The sequence below is a fragment of the Equus quagga genome, chromosome 7, assembly GCF_021613505.1.
Source record: "Equus quagga isolate Etosha38 chromosome 7, UCLA_HA_Equagga_1.0, whole genome shotgun sequence".
Classification (NCBI taxonomy): domain Eukaryota; kingdom Metazoa; phylum Chordata; class Mammalia; order Perissodactyla; family Equidae; genus Equus; species Equus quagga.
In genome coordinates this window covers 108,505,752-108,517,418 of record NC_060273.1, presented here as the reverse complement: position 1 = coordinate 108,517,418, position 11,667 = coordinate 108,505,752, and positions in this window count along the sequence as shown.

Below are 11,667 nucleotides of genomic sequence, written 5' to 3'. Positions count from 1 at the left end.
CCCTCAGCTAACTACTGCCAATTCTCCTCTTTTTGCTGAGGAAGACCGGCCCTGAGCTAAGCTAACATCCGTGCCCATCTTCCTCTACTCTGTATGTGGGATGCCTACCACAACATGGCTTTTGCCAAGCAGTGCCACGTCCGCACCCGGGATCCGAAGCAGCGAACCCTGGGCTGCTGAAAAGTGGAACGTGCGAACTTGACCACTGAGCTACTGGGCCGGCCCCATCTGTAATATAAAAGTTTTATAATATATATAATATATTATAAAATATATAAACGTAAATATAATATAATATAAAACTTCTTTTAAAAAGAATGCAACTACAATATCATTAGTACCACTAAAATTTTAACAATAATTCTGTTATATCATAAAAGAGACATTCAATATCAGATTTAATTGTCTCATAAATTTTATTTTATGTTTTACAGTTGATTTGCTCAGATTGGGACCTAAACAAAGTCTCGGCATTACATTTCTTGTTTTTTACTGTATAGGTTCTTTTCTGATTTTTCGTGCCATTTATTTGTTAAAAAATAATGATCATTTGCTCTGTAGAATTTTCCACATGCTGAATTTTGTGTAGGAATTGTATTCCTATGGTGTCCTTTCCCTGTATTTCTTGTAAACTGGTAGTTAAATCTACAGGATTATTCAAATTGCTTTTTTTTTTCTTTTGGAAAAAAGACTTCATGTGTGTTATTATTTATTACCTATTGTATTACATTGAGGTATACACTGTCTGATTGTCTCTCTTCTTGTCGTATAATAATTGGTTATTGGGTTCGGATAATGTCAACCTGGTAAAGTTTGTGATAAACATCATAAATTTTCCCATCAACTTTTCACCTAGTAGTTTTAGCAGCCACTAATGATTATTGTCTGTGTCTGTTGTTTCATTTAGAGTTGCAAAATGGTGATATTCTAATTTGATCATTCATTCTACATTTACTAACAGAAATTCTTTTATAATAAAGAATTATCTGTACAGTTTATACATGAAGAGTAGGATAAATGTGCAGTTTTTTTTTTTAAATTAAGGTATACTTTTTTTTGGTGAGCAAGATTGGCCCTGAGCTAACATCTGTTGCCAATCTTCCTCTCTTTTTTTCTTCCTCCCCAAAGCCCCAGTTCATAGTTGTATATCATAGTTGCAAGTCCTTCTAGTTCCTCTATGTGGGATGCTGCTACAGCATGGCTTGATGAGTGGTATGTAGGCCTGCACCCAGGATCCAAACCAGTGAACCCCCAGCTGCCGAAGTGGAGAGTGTGAACTTAACCATTATGCCACTGGGCCGGCTTCAGATTTTTCTCTTTTATTTCCTAGTTTTTAGAATAATGAGTTAGTTCTCTGATATCCTTCAAGTTTAAAGTATATTTATGAGTTCATGGATGTTAACATTTTTAATATATTTTGTGTCATTGAAGATATTATTTAAAAAATATTTTTATAATATTTATTATTTTGCTGCTTAAATTATTTCTTCTTTGGCCAGTGGGAACCCCCTCAAGTGGGCTCCTGAGTTCTTTTGACCAAGCTACTGTAGTGTTTAATAGTTTACTTCCTTTATGGCATGAGAAAATATTTTAGACAAATCTTGTAAATATTCTGCACAGAACTGGAATCAGCCTTTTCACCAAGGAGCCTTGGTTCCTTTTAGTAAGAAATGGTATTTAGATACCATGGTCTTTGTACTCAGGGTGTTCATTGCTAATGGGTTACTGAATATTTCTCTGCATGTAATCCTCTCCTAGGAAAATTGAACAGATACAGAGACTATTCAATAGGAGATTACATTCCAAGGACAATAATGGTGCCAACATAGATATTAATACCATAATGTTTTCATTTTATTATTTTTCCATTTAGAAACTTAAAGATTCCTCAATCCTACAAGAAAAAGTTAAAACTCTTTAGCCTAGCATTAGATACCTTCCTTAATATAGACCCAACATATATTTTTAGCTATAGTTTCCCAAGAATATCTTATATAAACTGTCTCTCTGATCTAGCCAAACTGGCTTATAACTGACCTAGGATATCTTTTATGCTTTCCTACCTCAATACTTATATTCATGCCACTTTTCCTAACTTAAATGCTTTCCCTTAACCAAATACTACCCATTTCTCAAGGCCCAGCTCATGTCCCTCTTCTACTGAGTCTTATAGATCACTCCTGTCCATATTATTATCAGTTTACCACTAGTATCCCATTGTTCTTGCCACTTCAGTGTATTCTGGCCCTTCTTCCAATTGCTAGCAACTGTATTTCTTTGTCCGAGGCCTTTTTCTTGTCACCAGATCCCCTTTGCTCTCCTGTTCAGCAGACCAGCAGTGTCAGACAATTAATATTCCTGGGAGCAGCTAATGACTGGCATGAATTGGTATATAAATACCTAAGCCTTTCTCACCCTTTCACTACACTGGTACACTCTTCTAGATTGGCTGCCATATTTCCCCAGTGGGATTAGCTTCTTTTTGTCTACTGGGACATTTGATTAATAATTAACCTTCTATTGCCTGCCTTCCCTTCCTGGCTCATTTCCTCCTCCCCTGCCATTGTTTTCTCCTAGATAACCAATTGCATGTGAATCCTTGTCTCAAGATTTTCTTATGGGCAAACCTTAACTAAGACAAGGGTTTTTTTCTTCCTTTCAATTCATAACCTCTATTATATAGTAGTTAGCCTCCACTGCATAGCTTGGGAGATCATTAACCATTATCAAATAAATAAATCCCTATTACTACTTATTCTAGAACACACTATATTCTATCGTGTGTATGAGAATCAAATGTTATTGCAAATCAGTGCATGGAATTTGGATTGATTGCCCTTGAGTTGAATAACTTGGAATTCAGATTTGAAAACACCGTTTCTTCTCTGCTCATCCGTAGCATCATTTTACAAAATGGCTTATCCTTCACTATTACCAGCCCTCTAAGACCTCCTGGACTTCCTGTTGTACTCTTTAGTTTTAGCTACTCTGGAAAGTTACTCTCTACCTTTTTAGGTGCCCTGCACATGAACGTTGTGTATAACAACATAGATATTTCTTAAGGCAGAAATATGCCAACGGTGTCCTGCAAATTTAGTGAATACCCATCCAGTCATTTTTCCCTCAACCAGATAGAAACTTGATTCTGTGGACAATATATAAATAAAAGTTTATGTAGATAATTTTACTTGGTAATTAATCTTATACTATCTGGAGACATATCTTATTGTTGCTACACATTGCTTTTAAATTGTTTATTAATTAACATTTCTTATATTTTTGCTTTTTTCTCTAATAGATTGTAATTTTCGTAAGTGAAGAGAGTCTGATTTTACAAAAATCTTCTACAATAATAGCTGCTTTTCTTTTACATGTAAGGCACTTACTAAAAGTTGGTGTTGATAATGATGAAGTATGCTGGGAAGTATGCTTTAACTCTGCACACTTCAGAGGTAGATTCAATAAAAGTGAGGGTATCTTGCTTGAACTCTATATAAGGTCCTTGATTTAAGATAATTTCACATGTAACTGCAGATGGGGCGTTTCTAATTTGCATACATCAAACAGATTCTGCGTTCTTGAATACACCAAGTTTGCTCTGGACTTTGAACTAACTGTTCCTTCCGTTAAAAATACTCTTCCCTTAGATTTTCTAGTTGCAAGCTCCTTCTTGCCATTCATGTGTCACTCAAATGTCACCTTTTTAGAGGGCTTCCCTGGTCACACAGTTTACAGTAGCTCTCCTACTCATATTTTCTTATTTCTGGCATTCTTGTTTTTGATATTTCTTGTTTCTGATGTTTATTTATTATATTTTCCTATTGGAATGTATACTACATGAGAAGGTCCTTGTTTATCTCATTTACTACTGTTTTCCCAAGACCTGGAATTTTGATTGGCTTATAGAAAATATTCAGTGACTATTTACTGATGTTAAATAAATGACGGTTTTCATATTTAGTCAAATATATTTTTGATGTTGCTACCATACTTTGATAATTAGAACTTCTCAAATAACATAAGCAGGCATGCATCTGACCTTCTGTGGGTTATGTTTATTTGTGTGTTTACAGAATTTAGGAAAATAATATCTGGTTGTTCCCTTCAAGGAGCTATTGTCTAATGAAGTAAAATAGATGATAAACAATCATATGTTCCATGATAGAGTGAAAGCAAAGTGTAGAGCACGTGGGTACCCAAGCTACACCTACAGGACAGGTTTAGAAAAGATATAGTGGAGGCTTAAAGTGCTTAACCGTGTCTTATTCTCCCCTCCTTCCAGATCTTCTGGGAAGGGGATATGGACCAGGCTCTTTCCAGCTGGGCATGGTCTTGTGACTAGTTCTAGCCGACACACTGGACAGAAGTGGTGCTCTTCTGGGCCAGGGCAGTTACGAGATGGTACATTGCCCTCCGGATCTTTATTACCCTGTTATGGCAATCTGGGTATGCTTTTTTTAATTACTGTGTTATTACAATCTGGGTATGGTCTATTAAGATGACCAAGTTACAAGGAGATAGGACTGGCATTTGCCCTTGGGAGGGAGCTGCTGTGGAGAGCTGCCAGACTTGCAGTGGACTTTATATGAGTGAGAAATAACTTTTTGGTCTTTTTCTTGTCACCAGAGCCCACTTTGCATTAGATACATTTTGATGTAAACCTCTGAGATTTTGGGGCTAAATTGCTAATTCACCATAACAGTATATTCTGAGTCACACAGAAAACAGTGAGGAGGTGACCCCTGAACTGAGTTTTGAAGGTCTGGGAACAATGAAAGGACAAACTCTTGTTTGTCATGGGCTCTTCCTTTTCCTTTTGCCGTGGTAGAGCCTGGTGCCTTAAAAGAGTAGGAACAAAATTAGAGATAAAAGTAGGTTAGTACTCCAGATTCTAAGAAGGTAGTAGAGTCTACTAAGTTTCAGATATGTCAGAAAAACACACCATAAAATCCTGATATTCAAGGGCCCTAGTAGACAGAGTACAGACAGTGTTCTGTTAGCAATCCCCAAATTGTCTGATTCAAGGCCTCTTGTGCTCACTCTGCTTTTGCAAATACATTTCCCATTACTGAAAATGACCATGTAATAGCAGTTGGCAGAGATGACCAAAATAAAACACTTTATTTACCCTTTGAGATGTGTACACCCAGAAATGCTTTTAATCTTTAAATGCACTTATTTATGATTTTTATGGGTACCAAGCCACTTTTGTTGGGTTTAATGGTAATTTCATCTGTCTTAGGATTTTCAAAAACAATTTTCAGAGTTTTTCACTCTTGAAAGTATATGGAAATGACTGTATTTTTCAAACAAACATCAATTTAGTTTATGTATTTTATAAAGAATTCCCAAACAGCAGTTTGTTCTTATTTACAAATCATCTCTCCCGTTTTGCCGTACGGGTTGTGTTTTACGAAGCAGCAAACATGGTGTGAGGAGGAGTCTGTCTGATCAGAGGCAGAATAGACATTGCTTGAAAGAGCAGCATTCTTTCTGTATACTCAAGTTAATTGATGCAATAATTTAATCATTGAGCCGCTGCTCACATTTCATGTTTAAGTCACTTAAGGGTGATTTTTTTTTTCTTTTTTAGAATGTCTAGGCTGATGAGGATTTCAATGGATTTGTAGCATTTAAAAATGTCCTCAAAACTGCAGCGTGCCGTCTGTCAGATTCTGTATTCAGTTTTAGTTTAGTTATTTTGAAGCTATCAGATGAAAAAAAAGTCTAGATTTAATATTCTGCAACAGGTTTTCCTATCACCATGCTAAAGCCCAGAGGAGCACAATGTATCTTTTTAGTCTTAGTCTTCTATTTTTCCTTAGGATATTTTTGACCCCAGATACTTTTTCCTTTAAATTTGACTGAGCTGTGATCATGGCTGTGACCTCTAGCCTTGAAAGAAGAGGAGTTATGCCTCTCAGGAGCGATGCCTCGGGCACTTTGCAAGTCAGCTGGCAGGGATTATTTCCCAGGCTGTGAAGCGATGACCTTCTGCAGAGAGTGAATGTCTGCAGTGCACATACATTCTTTCAGCCATGATTGAGAGCCTTAGGTTTGTTACCTGTTCTATGAATCAGAGTCCATTCTGTCTCTATGGAGGACGGGTAATTTAGTGCTATATTTAAAGCCACATGTTATGTGCTCACATGTCAGTTAATTTACTGTTGGAGGTGAATATATTCTGTTTTTGAGCCCCATATAGGGTTAGTTCAGAAGTAAATCTGGAATTTTTAGAATGAAACACTGGGATGACTTTACTATGATTAGAGGGCACCTTAGCTGTTATTTCTAAACGAAGTACCCTAACAGTGCTCTGTCAGCTGTCCCCAACTTGTCTGATTTCAATATCCCAGAGAGTATTTCTGTTGCCTCCTAAGCTATCATTACAACAATAATATAATGCTGATTGCTACAATATTCTCAGAATACGTTAAAAAGAGGAATGAAATTTAGGATGATTAATAAACATTTTTTGAATCTGTGGGATGGCATTTTGTTTTTATTCTCTGAACTGAACTGTCAATCTGAATCCAGTAAATTTCTCGAGTTTTGAAAAATTATAAGAATATTCCATCTCTCTCTTTTTATTCCAAAGAGTATTTATACATTTTCAAAGATAAAAACTGATTTTCAGCATTATATGTGATGATTTTTTAACATTAATGTTATAAATGCTTTACATATTTCAAGTTCTTGTGAAAAATCCTTGAGAATCCATTTAACTGCCACTATACTGTCTAGCCAGGTCCAATATAAATGTGACCGACAGAATTGTGGGAAAGCTAGAGTAATTTAACTGAGGAGCTATGCCACTGAAGGCCATGTGAAATACTTAGAAAGCCATGATAAGGAACTATTACAGAATGCCACTAGGGATATCTCATATAATATTCCATTTTGTTATAGTTAAAAAGTTATCTGCTCTGGGTGAAAACGTTTCCAATTTAAATCATGGGGAACTTTCCTGGCAACAGGACCATCAATGTGATACTTATGTAGGACCAGGCACTTTGATCTGAAATAAAATTTGAACAGAATTCATTCATTCATTCAAAAATAAATAAGGAGTTCTTAAAATATTGATGGAGAATAGTACTTGAAGGTACTAATCAACTTTTATTATCAAATCTTCCTTTTCCAGAGTTTAAACTTCATGAAGGTCCATTGTGCAAAATATATCTAATTTGGTTAAATCCAACTGTTTAAACTCCAATAAGTGAAACATAACTTACCTAAGTTGTATCTCACCATTCATTCTCCTTTGCTTGGTTTCCAGTTTTCTTAGCAAAGGAAATCTGTACTATATCAAGATGCAGATTTATTTAGAAGTCTCTGGCCCACCGAATCTGGTAAAACAGAAACACGATACTGTCTGTTCCATCACCAGTGTAATGGCATGGGATAACCACATACTGATCTTGGCATCTTCGCTTATCAGCCGGTACCTTTCACCTTCACCTTTGCCTCCTCCCTCCGCCCTTCCCTCTCTCCCATCTTCCGTGATCAAGATTTTAATTTAGCTTACCTGGGAGAAACTAGAGTGATTATAGCTGGGAGAGTGATTATATTGCTTTTCAAATGTTGGTCCTAGTTATGAAATCAGATTATAATTTCATCTTTGAGTTTTAATGATCTCAAAGAGGATAATTGTACATTATAACTTGATTTGTAAGCCTATTTTTGGAAGGATGTATAAATTATCTTTGTGAAATTGTGTAGGACCAAAATGTAATAAATGATGTAAGTCAAACTGATTTATAGTTTATAATCTTTTTTCCTTACAAGCAGCCTCTACCTCCTCCTTAGATTCCCACTGTGCCGCCATTATTGTTTAAGACCTTCTCGCTGGGATTACTACAGTGGCTTCATAACTGCTTTACTTGTCTCAGATCTCATCTTCTAATTTACCTCCTAGCATATAGCCAGAGTGATCTTTTAAAATCCATTGTTCTTCGTTTGCTTAAAATTCTTTATTATTGTGCATCACCTTCAGGATAATATAGAATATGAGGTTCTTTCTCTTTTTTTAATGGCAATACTATTAATTAAAAATTTTGGAGGACATATATTCAGTATATATTTATTTATAAATTATACACATGTACAGGGTTTAAAATACTAAAATATTATGTATATTATATAATATGTATAAAAATATAATTTTGAAAAAAGGAGGTAGTAAGTATAATTGTAAAAGAAGTTCTAATATTTTCTTCCCGTATTCTTGTATTTGTCTTATGCAGCCTTTGGTGTATACACTCTGAAGAACTCTATCACCCCCCTATTTGCTACCTACCCTAGACCCATAACTAAGTACTTACAGGAGCTGTGGCATGTTAACTCCTATTTCTTCTATTAGAAGTACCTACCTCATTCCACCCCCTCAGCCAGGCAGCCTCTTCTTGAGTTATTCCTACTTGATTTTCAAAACTATGTTCATATGTCACCATCTCAGGGAAATCAAATTATATCCCTTTTCTGCTTCCAGAGCACTCAGATAAACTTTTCTCATTCTATTTTATAGTATAGATATTTATTTTTTTTCCTGTTGCTCGAAAGATTAGGAGCTCCTTTGGGGAACAACTATCTTGTTCATCTTTGCATCCTTAGAGGCAACCATAATGTCTAACATGTGTTATGCCCTCAATAGGAGTTAAATGAATTCATGAATGAATCAGGAAGGAAGGGAGGAAGGGAGGGAGGGAGTGAGAAAGAGAGAGAGAGGACAGGAGGGAGGAATTAGCAGCTGTGTTCAAGATAAAACAGTCTGTTACTGGTAGAGGAGATTTTAATCCACATCTCCATGGCTCCCTTATGGTCAATGGTAAATATTAAGAGAAGGTAATTTTGCATTATTTTTAGATGAGAAATTCTGTTTATTATATATCACTATCAAATATAAATATTGCTATGTAAATGTTCTCTGTTTTTCTCTAGGTCTTAAATAGTCACCTGGTAACCTTTTCCTACTGAAAGCTTCATTTCTGTCCTTTAGAAAAAAATATTCTTTTATGTAATGCCATAGTACCAGTAGAGGTATATAAAATATTGAAGTGCTTAAAGTTTCTTTTGAAATGAGTGTGAGGATAGAGCGAATCATAGGAAGCAGGTTATGGATAAGGATAATGTATTTTGATGATATTCAAATTCATTCAGCAAAGACCAAATAAGTCAGAGCAGATTTGCTGGTTCATCAGTTGTGCTTCTTCTGCATCCTTATTAGTAAACTGTAACACATTTTACAAAGACCCATCATTTCCCACAGGGCACAGCTCTAGGTTAAGCCTAAAAAGCAACTTTCATTATAGATTGTTCAGTGAAAGTGGAGTGAAGCAATTACAGTATCTCTCTGAAGAGGTGTATTGGCCAAACACTCTCTTTTGGAATAGTGCATTATACTGGATTAGTTATTTAATACTTTGGCTATTATTAAAACTTGGAAATGTGCGTAGAGTGCCCTCTTGGGCTTATTGATATTGTTAGAAAAGCAACAGATATATTCTGGCAGGGGGAAAAAAAAAGATCCTCACCAAGCCTCTTAAAAGCTAAAATGTAGTAATTTCTCAATTGTTTTAGCTTTATGTAGTTTACGGTGCCTAGGAAAGTTGTTTTGAGAATTTACAGAAACTGATATTTATCCATTTGACTCACTGTAGTAATCGTTATTCTGTGACACACTGATATAACCAAATTTCTGTTTTGTTGATGACTTGTCTTTGAGCAAATTTAAATGTAAAAATATGGAGGCTCTTCTTTTATATTTACTCTGTCTGAATTTTCTCATTTGAAAAATTGGAATAAAATGCATAAGGTCTCCTTTTTTTGTAATGGACCAATCATAAAATCCGGGCTCATTTTAAGCAAATTAGTTCTTCTAAGGATAGTCTCCTTGGAAACAGTTGACTCTTTTCTCCTAGAAGTAATAGATTTTTGTCACCTTTCTTTGATATTGGGATTAGGATATTTTCTTTTTTATTCCTTTAAATTTAAAAGCTCTGAGTTATTTGAATATGTCAAATTTAAGTTATTAATCGAATCTTGTGATTCTTTCTTGAAGGTTTTGAATATAATTCAAATTTGGAAAAACATTTTTTCCAACTGTTGAATGATTTCTCAAATCAAAGGTTGAAATTTCTCTTTTTAAATGGCCTATCTTTATAAAAGTAATAGCTTCCAATAAATTGTCATTAGCATTCAAATCTCAATCTAAGATGTGTTTCTTTCACTAAGTATTTGCAGAGAGTTGTTATACATTTACACAGGTTATTCCATGGACCTGTTTTTTTTGTTCACATTGTTATCTTTACATATTCATTCTTACAAAGATATGATAGGTACCTGCTAGATATACAATTTGGGGTGTCTTCTTGTGGAGTACTGCGCTGTATCTAAGATCTGTTCTAGATGTTATAGCTGTTATTTGTAGTGTTACTATACATTTATTTGTTCCTGATCTTAGGTTTGCCAACTTTACCTTTTCATTACCAAGGGCATAACCTAGCTCACAGATTAAAATTTCTCAGCCCTGTTATTGGAACAAAAATGAACTTCTCAAAGTTGACTCATCAATAACAATGAAATAAATAAATTGTAGCATTGGAAGTAATGGATTTAGATAAACAACATCTATATTAGTTGATGTATTTACATGATTTCTACCAATATGAAACTTCAGTAATTCAAGTGAATGGGATTATTTAAAAGACATACTTAATACGTACTAATGAAATAGTAGTTTATTATTTTCTTGGCACAGCTACATTTAATTTATTCCCCAAATTCTTTTTGCTTCACTCATATCAATATGATAACATTTGGTTGACATGGAATTTTAATACTGCCTTCCTGTGTTCAAAACCTGACTGCTACTTCAGAGCTGTGTGACTTTGGGCCAGTTATTGATCTGTGCCTCAGTTTTCTTATCTGAATAGTGGACTAATAGAATAGAACTAATAGAACTTCCTCATGGAATTAAAGGATTAATTGAGTGAATACATGTAAAAATATTGGCATATGTGATTTAAAACACATTGGGGTTATTTCTTAATATCTTTGTTGTTAAAGCCATTAAACTATTTTTGTTCTTAAATGGAGACTTTATCAAATGACCACTTAGAATAAAAAAGTGAATTGCATGAGAAAATTCTCTCATTAATACAGTTTATTGTGGTTCTAATGATGGGGTTAGTGGAGAAGAAGTAATCTCCAACATTACAGGATTCTTCAACAATTTAATCTTCATACTAAGGTTTGTGGAAACTACATGTAATCATCTATTTTGCTTCTTCTATTGTGACCATGTGGCCCTTTTTTTTAGGTTAGGGGTGGCATTATATCATTATTTGGTTTCTACTCTATGCAGTAGGCATAGATTATTATCCTCATTTTTTTTTAAGCCTCTCTTGTGGCTTAGAGAGATTGAACAACTTCCCTAAGGTCACACAGCTAATCTTAGTGGCAGAATGTATAGAATTAGCCTCATATTTAATCTTATATTTTTTTGATAACTATTTCCAGTTTTCAAAACTCTCTATTAAATTCTGACATATAGTTTTCGGAAAAAGATACTTGAAACAAAAACAAACTTAATATCTGGATCACATAAGACTTAAGGCCATTGGTGTATAAAATGATCAAGAAAATAGGAGTGGTGTTAACAACTGA